General features: G+C 48.4%; 1 protein-coding gene across 2 annotated transcripts in view; it reads right to left on the minus strand.

The window, feature by feature from the left end:
• The window catches only part of LOC137095130 (leucine zipper protein 1-like), a 157,008-nt gene extending 146,927 nt beyond the window's left edge, over nt 1–10,081 (minus strand). For both annotated transcript variants that reach the window (XM_067461424.1, XM_067461425.1), the window contains exon 1: nt 9,935–10,081. The gene's annotated coding sequence lies outside the window, so the exon portion shown is untranslated. The remainder of the gene's footprint in view (nt 1–9,934) is intronic.
• Between the last annotated feature and the right edge of the window lie 3,391 nt (nt 10,082–13,472).

The following is a 13,472-nucleotide window of genomic DNA, read 5'->3' on the forward strand; positions in this document are numbered from 1 at the left end:
GCGGTGACGGGGGAGTGAGGTTGCGTGTGTGTTTGTGGTGGCGGGGGGAGTGGGGTTGCGTTTGTGTGTGTGGCGGCGGGGGGAGTGATGGAGCGTAGGGTTGTGTGTGTGTACGGCGGCGGGGGGAATGATGAAGCGTGGGGTTGCGTGTGTGTGTGCGGCAGCAGGAGTGATGGAGTGTGGGATTGCGTGTGTGTGTGCGGCGGCGGGGGGAGTGATGGAGCGTGGGGTTGCGTGTGTGTGTGGTGGCAGGGGAGTGATGGAGCGTGGGGTTGCGTACGTGTGTGCGGCGGCGGGGGGAGTGATAGAGCATGGGGTTGCATGTGTGTGTGTGTGCGGTGGCGGGGGGAGTGATGGAGCGTGGGGTTGTGTGTGCGTGCGGCAGGGGTGTGTGTGTGCGGGAAGTGGTGCAGCGGGGCTTAGGAGTGGGTATGGCTTCCGCAGAGGGAACGTTGGCAGGAAGGCTGTGCGCGCGCGCCAGGGAACTTGCGGCTGGGCGCCAATGCGCATGCTCAGTTGTTTTGCCATTTTGTGAGTGTGTTGTGTTGTTTTTCATTTTGAGTAGATATGTTTGTACCTTGTGGATTGTGTTATGGGCATGGGAATTTTGGTTTAGTTTCGTTGGGGTTTTTTTGAGTTTTGTTTTTTTTTTTTGCCGTTTCGTGAGTGTGTTGTTGTGTTGTTTTTCATTTTGAGTAGATATGTTTGTACCTTGTGGGTTGTGTTATGGGCATGGGAATTTTGGTTTAGTTTCGTTGGGGTTTTTTTTAGTTTTGTTTTTTTTTTTGCCGTTTCGTGAGTGTGTTGTTGTGTTGTTTTTCATTTTGAGTAGATATGTTTGTACCTTGTGGGTTGTGTTATGGGCATGGGAATTTTGGTTAAGTTTCGTTGGTTTTTTTTTTAGAGTTTTGCTGTCCCATTGGACTCGCCTAACAGATTTATATATATAGATGTATACGTCAGTATATCTTATAAGAGGTTGGTTTAAGCTGCAGTTTGCTAGTAAAACTGAATTACTGTGTCACAAAATGATGCATGACTAAAAAGTGTCTCAACAGCATAGATATATAAACCCCAAGCTCTAGGTCTTCATAGCAGAGTAGAAAGTAGAAACAAAAGTAGAAACAAACATAACACATGAAGGCTACCATTTTTCAGACTGTTGAACTCACACAGCATCCCATTCCAGCCATGGAAAAAGTATTGCCAGCCAGACGCTGCTGGACTTCAGTTTCACCATTTCCCCACAACACTGGTGATCAAGAAGGACCCATGTGAGATGCGGTCCAAAAACATTGAGAGGTCCACACATTTCTCTGCTCTTCAAATGGCATAACATTAAAACTGCCCAATGTATTAACAATGTATTTCTCCAGGCTTTGAAGCTACAAGATCATTTAATGCTAAACAAGGCACCCCCAGTGGTGCAATGGATGAAATTGCTGAGCTGCTGAACTTGTCGACTGAAAGGTCGCAGGTTCAAATCCAGGGAGCATCATGAGCTCCCACTGTTAGCCCCAGCTTCTGCCAACTTACCAGTTCGAAAACATGCAAATGTGGGTAGATCAATAGATACAGCTCTGTCGGGAAGGTAACAGCGCTCCATGCATTCATGCCGGCTACGACCTTGGAGGTGTCTACAGACAACGCTGGCTCTTTGGCTTAGAAATGGAGATGAGCACCATGTTGCCAACTGCAACATTCAGGAGGAAACCATGAAAATGAACAAAATCTGACTACAAGTATTAAAATACTCTAAAATCACGTCAACAGATAAAGAAGAACTCTCAAAAAAACAGGGGAATTCCAGACAGGAAACAATCAGGGTCAGCTAATCACCTCCCAACAAAGAATTCCCCCAGGCTAGGAAGCAGCAAAGTCTTGAAGCTGCAAGGCAATTCAATGCTAATCAAGCTGGCCAACCGCAACATTCACACTTGCTTCCAACACACAAGAGTTCTTACTCCCACCCTGGACATTCCACAGATATATAAATCCCACTTGTCTAGCTGCCAACAGACCTCACAACTTCTGAGGATACCTGCCATAGATGTGGGCGAAACGTCAGGAGAGAATGCTCCTGGAACATAACCACACAGCCCAGAAAACTCACAGCAACTTATTAATATTCACTTCCCTTGCCCCAATAGTGACCTCCTGCAGAGTAATCCAACCTATGTTTGATTGGATGTCACCTGAAACTGTTAACATGAGCAATGACAACCAGGAGTTCTAACACAAGATGCTGTATTTGTTCTAATATATATATGTATGTATGTATGTATGTATGTATAGTCATAGATGGGATCACTGGGGTTTGTTCAGGTACAAGTGGTGTCCAGCAGGCTGCTTCCTGCCTGGGGGAATCCTCTGTTGGGTGTTAGCTGGCCCTGACTGTCTTGTGTCTGCAATTTCTCCGCTTCATCGAGGATACAGGGGATTTCCCAGGTAGGAAGCAGCCAGGCTTTGAAGCTAGAAGGACATTTGATGCTGATCAAAGTGGCCAACTGAAGCATTTCAACTTGTTTTGAGTGGGTGAGGTTCTTTCTCCCACCCTGGACATCATTTCGCAGATATATAAACCCCACTTGCCTAGTTTCCAATAGACTTCACAATCTCTGAGGATGCCTCCCATAGATGTGGGCGAAACTTTAAGAGAGAATGCTTCTGGAATATAGTCATACTGGCAATGAAAACCTTTGACAACACATTATTATTATACTAGCTTGGGGACCCGGTGCTGCCCGGGTTAATTGAGAAAAGAATTGTGTATCAAGGTTGGTCTTTATCAGTTATTTATATGGCTCGCAGTGGTCTCAGGAAGTTAGTAAAAGTACTGCGAGTCCCATCATCTGTGGTCAATCCTCCACCAAACTGCTCCGGGATGGAGAGTGGGTCATGGGGGCTCTGTGTGCCAAGTTTGGTCTTGATTGGTCATTAGATTAATGCTGCAGAAGTCTTGGGAAGTGAGGGAGGTACTTGAAGTTCCATCACCCATACTCTGTTCTCTCCCAAACCTCACCAGAATATTAGGTTCACCACGGGGGCTCTCTGTGCCAAGTGTGGTCTTTATTGGTATTTGAATAAGTGTCGCTGTGTTTTCAGGAAGTAAATGAAGGTACTACAAGTCCCATCATCCATTGTCCATTCTCCTTCAAACAGCACCGGGATATAGGGTGGGTCAAGGGGGCTATGTGTGACAAATTTGGTCTTGATTTGTAATTAGATGACGGTTACAGCAGTCTTGGAAAGGGAATGGAGGTACTTGAAGTCCCATCATCCATGGTCTGTCCTCTTCCAAAGTGCACCAGGGTGTAGAGTGGGTCATGGGGGCTCTGTGTGCCAAGTTTGGTGTTGATCAGTCATTGGCGAGGGTCTCAGTGGTCTCAGGAAGTGGGTGAAGTTACTGCAAGTCCCATCATCCATCTCCAACTTTTTCCAAACCGCACCAGGATGTAGAGTGGGTCATGCAGGCTCTCTGTGTGAATTGTGATCCTGATCCATCACTGTTGGCAGTTGTAATGGTCTCAGGAAGGAAGTGCAGGTATTGCAAGTCCCATCGTCCATGGTGCATCCTCTTCCAAACCGCACCAGGATGTAGAGTGCATCATGGAGACTCAGTGTGCCCAGTTTGGTCTTTATCGGTAATTGGATGAAGGTTGCAGTGGTCTCAAGAATTGAGCAAAGGTACTGCAAGTCCCATAATCCATGGTCCATCCCCGGCCAAACCACATCAGGATGTAAAGTGGGTCATGAGAGGTTTATGTGCCAAGTTTGGCCTTGATCAGTCATTGGATGAGTTTCACAGCAGTCTCAGAATGTGAGTGATGGTACTGTAAGTCCCATCATCCATGGTTCATCCTCCTCCAAACTGCAGTAGGATGTAGAGTGGGTCATGGGGGCTCTGTGTGCCAAGTTTGGTCTGTATTGGTAATTTTCCGAAACAGCCCCTGGCCATTTCCTTTAGTCTCTTTGTCATCTCGGAATCTTGGAATTGAGGCAGGTCAATCAGAGACCATATGCAAATTTCCTTCTCTCATGCCTCATTTCTGTCATGAACCCTTTTCTCCACCAGGGGCTCCTGTTGAAGCCGGCCGATCAGAGACCATATGCAAATAGCACCACAGCAGCAGCCAATCAGAATTTTGGAACTTTCAGGCTGGCCAATCAGAGACCATATACAAATAGCACCACAGTGACAGCGAATCAGAATGCTGGCACATACACTGCCACACCTCTGCACACAAACCTTGACTTTCATTATATACTAGCTTGGGGACCCAGCACTGCCCGGGTTATATGAGAAAGGAACTGTGTATCAAGGTTGGTCTTTATCAGTTATTTATATGGCTCGCAGCGGTCTCAGGAAATTAGTGAAGGTACAGCGAGTCCCATCATCTGTGGTCTATCCTCCAAAGAGCTCCAGGATGGAGAGAGGGTCATGGGGGCTCTGTGTGCCAAGTTTGGTCTTGATTGGTCATTAGATAGTGTTGCAGAAGTCTTGGGAAATGAGAGAAGGTACTGCAAGTCCCATCATCCATCGTCTCTGAACAGCACCAGGGTTTGGAATAGCTAATGGGGTTTCTGTGTGTCAAGTTTGGTCTTGATCGGTTATTAGATGAGGGTTGCAGCAGTCTTGGGAAGTTAGTGGAGGTACTTGAAGTCCCATCATCCATCGTCCATCCTCCAAACAGCACCAGGAAGTAGAGTGGCCCATGGGGGCTCTGTGTGCCAACTGTGGTCTTGATCGGTCATTAAATGAGGGTTGCAGCAGTCTTGGGAAGTGAGAGGAGATACTTGAAACAGCATCAGGATGTAGAAACATCCTCAGGACATAAAGTGGGTAATTGGCGAGGGTCTCAGTGGTCTCAGGAAGTCAGTGAAGTGACTGCAAGTCCCATCATCCATTGACAAATTCTTCCAAACTACACCAGGATGTAGAGTGGGTCATGCCGGCTCCCTGTGTAAATTGTGGTCCTGATCCATCATTGTTGGCAGTTGTAATGGTCTTAGGGAGGGAGTGCAGGTATTGCAAGTCCCATCGTCCATGGTGCATCCTCCTCCAAACCGCACGAGGATGTAGAGTGCGTCATGGAGACTCAGTGTGCCAAGTTTGGTCTTTATTGGTAATTGGATAAGGGTTGCAGTGGTCTCAAGAACTGAGCAAAGGTACTGCAAGTCCCATAATCCATAGTTCATCCCCGGCCACACCACACCAGGACGTAAAGTGGGTCATGAGAGGTCTATGTGCCAAGTTTGGTTCTGATCAGTCATTGGATGAGGTTTACAGCGGTCTCAGAATATAAGTGATGGTACTGCAAGTCCCATCATCCATGGTTCATCCAACTGCAGTAGGATGTAGAGTGGGTCTTGCAGGTTCTGTGTGCCAAGTTTGGTCTGTATTGGTAATTTTCTGACAAAGCCCCTGGCCTTTTCCTTTCCTCTCTTTGTCATCTTGGAATCTTGGAATTGTGGCTGGCCAATCAGAGACCATATACAAATTTCCTTCTCTCATGTCTTCGTTTCTGTCATGAACCCTTTTCTCCACTAGGGGCTCCTGTTGAAGTTGGCCAATCAGAGACCATATGCAATAGCACCACAACAGCAGCCAATCAGAAAGCTGGCACATATACTCCGCTCGCACCGCCACACGTCCGCCGCATACAAACTTTGACTTTTATCTATATATATAAATCTGTAAGGGGCGTTCAACAGGACAGCAAAATTCACCCCCCCCCCCCCCCCGGCCAAAAATTTACCAAATTTCCCATGCACATACCTCAACCTACAAGGTATGCACAAATCTCATCAAAATAGCAAACAACATTTTACCAAACCCACAATTTGCAAAGTAAGACACACCCCCTCCCTTCGCCGCCCCACTCCTTCCCACCCAGACTCAATCCTTCCCTCCTCCCAACCCCCCTCCGGTAAGACACGCCCCCTCCCTTCGCCGCCCCGCCCCTTCCCGCCCAGACTCAATCTTCCCACCCCCCTCCGGTAAGACACGCCCCCTTCCTTCACCGCAGCGGGCCCAATTAAAGAAGAGGAAAAACATCGAAGAAAGGAACGAAACAGAGAAGGAAACATGGAAGTAAAAAGTGAAGGAAAGAAGGAAAGAGGTAGAGAAGGAAGAAAAGAGAGAAAGAGGAAATGAAGAGGGATGGAAAGAAATGGGTAGAGAAAGAAGGAAGGAGATAAGGAAAAAAAAGGAAGGAAAGAGGAGCGAAGGAAGAAGAGAAAGAAAGAAAATGAGGGGGGAAGGAAGGACAGACAAAAGGAAGAATGGAAACAAAAACCAAAGGAAGGAAGAAAGGAAAGAGGCAGAGACAGATGAAAGAGAAAGGGAAGGAAAAGTAAAAAGGAATAAGGAAAGAGGAAGAGAAGGAAGGAGAGAAGGACAGAAAAGGAAGGAAAGAGGCGCAAAGGAAAAAGAGAAAGAAAAAGAAGGGGGAAGGAAGGAAAGACAAAAGAAAGAATGGAAACAAAAACCACAGGAAGGAAGGAAGGAAAGAGGCAGAGAAGGAAGAAAGGGAAAGGGAAGGAAAAGAAAAAAGGAAGAAGGAAAGAGGAAGAGAAGGAAGGAAGGAGAGAAGGAAAGAAGAAAAGGAAATGAGGGAAAGAAGGAGAGAAAGAGGGAGGTAAGGTGGGCCACAGCAACACGTGGCAGGGAAAGCTAGTTATATGTATAGACTAGCTTGGGGAACGGGCGCTGCCCGGGCTATGTGAAAAAGGCATTTTGTGTCAAGGTTGGTCTTTATCGGTTATTTATATGGCTCGCAGTGGTCTCAGGAAGTTAGTGAAGGTACTGCGAGTCCCATCATCTGTAATCTATCCTCCTCCAAATTGCACCAGAAAGGAGAGTGGGTCGTGGGGGCTCTGTGCGCCATATTTTGTTCTTGATCAATCATTGGATGAGGGTCACAGTGGTCTCAGAAAGTGAATTTAGGTACTGCAAGTCCCATCCTCCATAGTCTGTTCTCCCCCAAACCTCACCAGAATGTTGAGTTGGCCAAGGGGGCTCTCTGTGCCAAGTTTGGTCTTTTTTGGTATTTGGATAAGTGTCGCTGTGGTTTCAGGAAGTAAATGAAGGTACTACAAGTCCCATCATCCATCGTCCACACTCCTTCAAACAACACCGGGATGTAGGGTGGGTCAAGGGGGCTATGTGTGACAAATTTGGTCTTGATTGGTAACTAGATGAGGGTTGCAGCAGTCTTGGAAAGGGAATGGAGGTACTTGAAGTCCCATCATCCATGGTCTGTCCTCCTCCAAAGTGCACCAGGATGTAGAGTGCGTCATGGGGGCTCTGTGTGCCAAGCTTGGTGTTGATCAGTCATTGGCGAGGATCTCAGTGGTCTCAGGAAGTGGGTGAAGTTACTGCAAGTCCCATCATCCATCTCCATCCAACTTTTTCCAAACCGCACCAGGATGTAGAGTGGGTCATGCAGGCTCTCTGTGTGAATTGTGATCCTGATCCATCACTGTTGGCAGTTGTAATGGTCTCAGGAAGGAAGTGCAGGTATTGCAAGTCCCATCATCCATGGTGCATCCTCCTCCAAACCGCACCAGGATGTAGAGTGTGTCATGGAGACTCAGTGTGCCAAGTTTGGTCTTTATTGGTAATTGGATGAAGTTTGCAGTGGTCTCAAGAATTGAGCAAAGGGACTGCAAGTCCCATAATCCATGGTCCATCCCTGGCCAAACCACACCAGGATGTAAAGTGGGTCATGAGAGGTCTATGTGCCAAGTTTGGCCTTGATCAGTCATTGGATGAGGTTAACAGCGGTCTCAGAATGTGAGTGATGGTACTGCAAGTCCCATCATCCATGGTCCATCCTCCTCCAAACTGCAGTAGGATGTCGAGTGGGTCATGGGGGCTTTGTGTGCCAAGTTTGGTCTGTATTGGTTATTTTCTGACAATGCCCCTGGCCTTTTCCTTTCCTTTCTTTGTCATCTCAGAATCTTGGCATTGTGACATATCAGAGACCATATGCAAATTTCCTTCTCTCATGTCTCCGTTTCTGTCATGAACCCTTTTCTCCACCAGGGGCTCCTGTTGCAGCTGGTCAATCAGAGACCATATGCAAATAGCAACACAGCGGCAGCCAATCAGAAAGCTGGCACATAATCCTCCGCTTACACTTCTGTCTGGCTACTTGCCTACATTCTCCCTTCTCCAGCTCAGTGAAAGCCTACTTAAGTGGCTGAGGCGGGAAAAGGAAGAGGCCTGAGGTTGTTAGGAATGGTGGGAGTTGAAGCCCAAAAGACCTAGAGGGCCCAAGTTTGCCCAAGCCTAGTATAGCTACTTGCCTACATTCCCCCTTCTCCAGCTCAGTGAAGGCCTACTTAAGCGGCTGAGGTGGGAAAAGGAAGGGGGCTGAGGCTGTTAGGAATGGTGGAAGTCCAAAACACTTGGAGGGCCCAAGTTTGCCCAAGCCTGGAATACCTGCTTCACTACATTCTCCCTTCTCCAGCTCAGTGAAGGCCTACTTAAGCGACTGAGGCAGGAAAAGGAAGGGGCCTGAGGCTGTTAGGAATGGTGGGAGTTGAAGTCCAAAGCACCTGGAGGAAGGGCCCAAGTTTGCCCAAGCCTGGAATACCTGCTTCACTACATTCTCCCTTCTCCAGCTCAGTGAAGGCCTACTTAAGCGACTGAGGCAGGAAAAGGAAGGGGCCTGAGGCTGTTAGGAATGGTGGGAGTTGAAGTCCAAAGCACCTGGAGGAAGGGCCCAAGTTTGCCCAGGCCTGGGATAGCTACTTGCCCACATTCACCCTTCTCTAGCTTGGTGAATGCCTACTTAAGGGGCTGAGGGGTGGGAAAAGGAAGGCTCCTAAGGCTGTTAGGAATTGTGGGAATTGAAGTCCAAAACATCAGGAGGGCCAAAGTTTGCTCAAGCTTGAGATAGCTACTTGCTTACATTCTCCCTTCTCCAGCTCGATGAAGGCCTACTTATGCGACTGAGGCAGGAAAAGGAAGAGGCCCGAGTCTGTTAGGAATGGTGGGAGTTGAAGTCCAAAATACCTGGAGAAAGGGCCCAAGTTTGACCATGCCTGGAATAATTACTTGCTTATATTCTCCATCTCCAGCTCGGTGAAGGCCTACTTATGCGGTTGAAGTGGGAAAAGGATGAGGCCTGAGGCTGTTAGGAATGGTGGGAGTTGAAGTCCAAAACACTTGGAGGGCCCAAGTTTGCCCAAGCCTGGAATACCTGCTTCCCTATATTCTCCCTTCTTCAGCTCTACTTAAGACCTACTTAAACGGCAGAGAGGGAAACGAAAGGGGCCTGAGGCTGTTAGGAATGGTTGGAGTTAAAGTCCAAAATACCTGGAGGGCCCAAGTTGGCCCATGCCTGCTCTGGACCCATCTACATTGCCATATGATCCAGTTCAAAGCAGGTAAGCCCACCATCCAGAGTGATATGTTTTAGGAATCAGGTTCTAATATGCCAGGCCTGGGCCAACTTGGGACCTCCCTCCAGGTGTTTTGTGGACTTCCAACTCCCACTGGATGTTAGGAATGGGGGGAGTTGGGGGTCCGAAACACCTGGAAGGAGGGCCCAAGTTGGCCCAGACTTGAGACCTGAAAGAAGGAAGGCTTCAGAGGGGCTCCAGAGCCTTGAGGAGGCGTTCCGAACTCTCCTCCTTCCAGGGAAACGGGCCTGCAGCTCCTTCTCTCCCGCCCTCCTCCTCCTCCTCCATTTCCTGCGCAGGAAGAAGGGCCCAGCCCTCCCTCCCTCCTTCCTTCCTTGGGAAGAAACTGGGAAGTTCCCCTAACAAGGCGGGCTTGTGCTCTTTTCCTAAAGGAAACAGCCGAAGAACGCACTTTCTTCCTCTCTCCCCTCGAACAAAGCGGATCTCTCACAGTCCTCGGTTGGGGCAGCACTTTCTCTCTCTTCCTGTCTCTCTCTCTCCCGCTGCCCCTCCTCCTTACCTCTTTCCCGGAGGCCAGGGCGGCACTGCAGGGCCTCCCCGTCGGGACCCCTTCTCGAAGCCGGGGGGCCGCTTGGATCCGGGGCGAGTGCTGCAGCGCGGGCGCCTCCTGACAATGAGAGGCGGGGAGCAGGCCGGATGGAGGCAGGCTGGGAGGGGGGAGGAGGAGGACTGAGTGACGTGGGGGGGGGGCGGGGTGGAAGGGGGAGTGATCGAGAAGGGAGGCCCCGCCCCCGCCTCCCCACATGCTCATGTTGCTTACTTTTTTTTTTTTTGTCGTGTCAGAAGCAACCGCTCCTGTTGTGAGAGAATTGGCCGTCTGCAAGGACGTTACCCAGGGGAAGCCCGGATGATTTCTAATGTTCTGTCATCCTTGTGGGAGGCTTCTCTCTTGTCCCCGCATGAGGAGCTGGAGCCGATAGAGGGAGGTCATCCGCCTCTCCCGGGATTCGAACCGGCGACCTGTCGGTCTTCAGTCCTGCCAGCGCAGGGCTTTAACCCACTGCGCCACCAGGGGCTCCTACGTTGCTTACTTAGGCGATCCCTCCTTGTCCGAGTAGGATAATCCAGGGTGGGTCCGTAGGTGACTGTGGAGCCTTGTTCTTGATCTGCATCTTCTCCCATAGTGAGGGCATTGGTTTCCAGACGGAAGGCGGTCCCTTGACACGCCTTCCTCTTGGCAGTTTTCTCTCTTTCGCCCTCCATTCGTGCCTCTTCAAATTCTGCAGCACTGCTGGTCACAGCTCACCTCCAGCTGGAGCGCTCAAAGGCCAGGGCTCCCCAGTTCTCAGTGTCTATACCAGAGTTTTTTGGGTTAGCTTTGAGCCCATCTTTAAATCTCTTTTCCTGTCCTCCAACATTCTGTTTTGTTCATGAGGTTGGAGTAGAGCAACTGCTTTGGGAGACTGTGGTCAAGCATCCGGACAACGTGGCCAGTCCAGCGGAGTTGATGGCGGAGGACCAGGCCCATAGCCAGGATTTTTATTCGGGGGGAGCTGAGTTTGATTCGGGGGGGGGGGCTGAGTCTGAGTGAAAGAGGGTCTACCCTAGTAAACCTTTTGTATAGTCACCCCAATACCCCCATGCTTATGAGATATATTGAGCATGGTGATCAGATCATGATACGAATAAACATAACAGTTTAAATAATGTACCAGTAAGGACTTCTTGCGGACCACCCTGAGAATTTGGGGGGGGCGGGTTTAAGCCCCTCAAGCCTCCCCCCCCCCCCCCCGGCTACCTGCCTGCGGAGGACCATCGCTTCAATGCTGCTGGTCTTTGCTGACATTTGTCCGCTTGTCTTCCCAAGAGATTTGCAGGATTTTCCGGAAGCAGCACTGATGGAATTGTTCTAGGAGTTGCATGTAACGTCTGTAGACTGTCCACGTTAGGCAGAGATATAGCAGGGTTGGGATGACAATAGCTTTATAAACAAGCTCCTTGGTATCCCTACGGATGTCCCGGTCCTCAAACACTCTCTGCTTCATTCGGAAAAATGTTGCACTCACAAAGCTCAGGCGGTGTTGTATTTTGGTGTCAGTGATTACTTTGGTGGAGAGGTGGCTGCTGAGGTAGCAGAAATGGTCAACATTTTCCTAATGTTACACCATTAAGCTGTATCTCTGGCATTGGAGAGGGATTAGCCGGTGATTGCTGGAAGAACATTTGAGCTTCTCGTATGTTTCTGCGAAGGTGGCTTGTAGGTCTTCTTCTGAATGCACACAGACGATGTTGTCATCAGCATACTGGAGTTCTATGACAGATGTTGTTGTAACCTTGGTTTTGGCTTTCAGTCTGCTGAGGTTAAACAGCTTGCCATCTGTCCAATAGATGATTTCCACTCTGGTGGGAAGCTTCCCATCAACAAGATGAAGTATCATAGCGATGAAGGTGGAGAATAAAGTTGGGGCGATAACACATCCCTGTTTGATGCCTGATTCCACCTTAAATGGGTCACTTTGGGAGCCATTGCAGTCCATGACTGTTGTCATCATGTCATCATGGAGGAGCCGCAGGAAGTAGACAAATTTGTCAGGACACCCGATTTTTTGGAGGATGGTCCAGAGAGCGCTGCAATCACTGTGTCGAATGCCTTTGCAAGGTCGATGAATGCCATGTACAGAGGTTGATTTTGTTGCCTTCCCTGTTGATGACACACTAGAGTTCTCAACCTTCCTAATGTCGTGACCCCTTCATACAGTTCCTCATATTGTGGTGACTCTTAACCATAAAATTATTTTAGTTGCTACTTCACAACTAATTTTGCTGCTATTATGAATCATCATGTAAATATCTGGTATGCAGGATGGAGTTTGGGGAGAATAGACCTTGATATACACAGACCAGTTAGATATGATCTCACTAACATTCCTAGCGAATATACAGTGGAAGTGAAGAACAGATTTGAAGGACTAGATTTAGTAAACAGAGTCCCAGAAGAACTATGGACAGAAGTCCGAGACATTGTTCAGGAGGCGGCAACAAAGTACGTCCCAAAGAAAAAGAAAACCAAGAAGGCAAAATGGTTGTCTGCTGAGACACTGGAAGTAGCCCAAGAAAGGAGGAAAGCAAAAGGAAACAGGGATAAGGGGAGATATGCCCAGTTAAATGCGCAATTCCAGAGGTTAGCCAGAAGAGATAAGGAACTATTTTTAAATAAGCAATGCATGGAAGTGGAAGAAGACAACAGAATAGGAAGGACAAGAGACCTCTTCCAGAAAATTAGAAACATTGGAGGTAAATTTCAGGCAAAGATTGGTATGATAAGAAACAAAGATGGCAGGGACCTAACAGAAGCTGAAGAGATCAAGAGAAGGTGGCGAGACTATACAGAAGATCTGTATAGGAAGGATAATAATATCGAGGATAGTTTTGACGGTGTGGTGAATGAATTAGAACCAGACATCCTGAGGAGTGAGGTTGAATGGGCCTTAAGAAGCATTGCTAACAACAAGGCAGCAGGAGACGACGGGATCCCAGCTGAACTGTTTAAAATCTTAAAAGATGATGCTGTCAAGGTGATGCATGCCATTTGCCAGCAAATATGGAAAACACAAGAATGGCCATCAGACTGGAAAAAATCAACTTATATCCCCATACCAAAAAAGGGAAATGCGAAAGACTGCTCAAACTTCCGCACAGTGGCCCTTATTTCTCATGCCAGTAAGGTAATGCTCAAGATCCTGCAAGGAAGACTCCAGCAATACATGGAGCGAGAGCTGCCAGATGTTCAAGCTGGGTTTAGAAAAGGTAGAGGAACGAGAGACCAAATTGCCAATATCCACTGGATAATGGAGAAAGGCAGGGAGTTTCAGAAAAAACATCTACTTCTGCTTCATTGACCTAAAGCCTTTGACTGTGTGGATCATAATAAATTGTGGCAAGTTCTTAGTGGGATGGGCATCCCAAGCCACCTTGTCTCTCTCCTGAGGAATCTGTACAAGGACCAAGTAGCAACAGTAAGAACTGACCACGGAACAACAGACTGGTTCAAGATTGGGAAAGGCGTACGGCAAGGCTGCATCCTCTCACCCAACCTT

The sequence above is a fragment of the Anolis sagrei genome, chromosome Y (genome assembly GCF_037176765.1).
Source record: "Anolis sagrei isolate rAnoSag1 chromosome Y, rAnoSag1.mat, whole genome shotgun sequence".
NCBI classification, from domain to species: Eukaryota; Metazoa; Chordata; class Lepidosauria; order Squamata; family Dactyloidae; genus Anolis; species Anolis sagrei.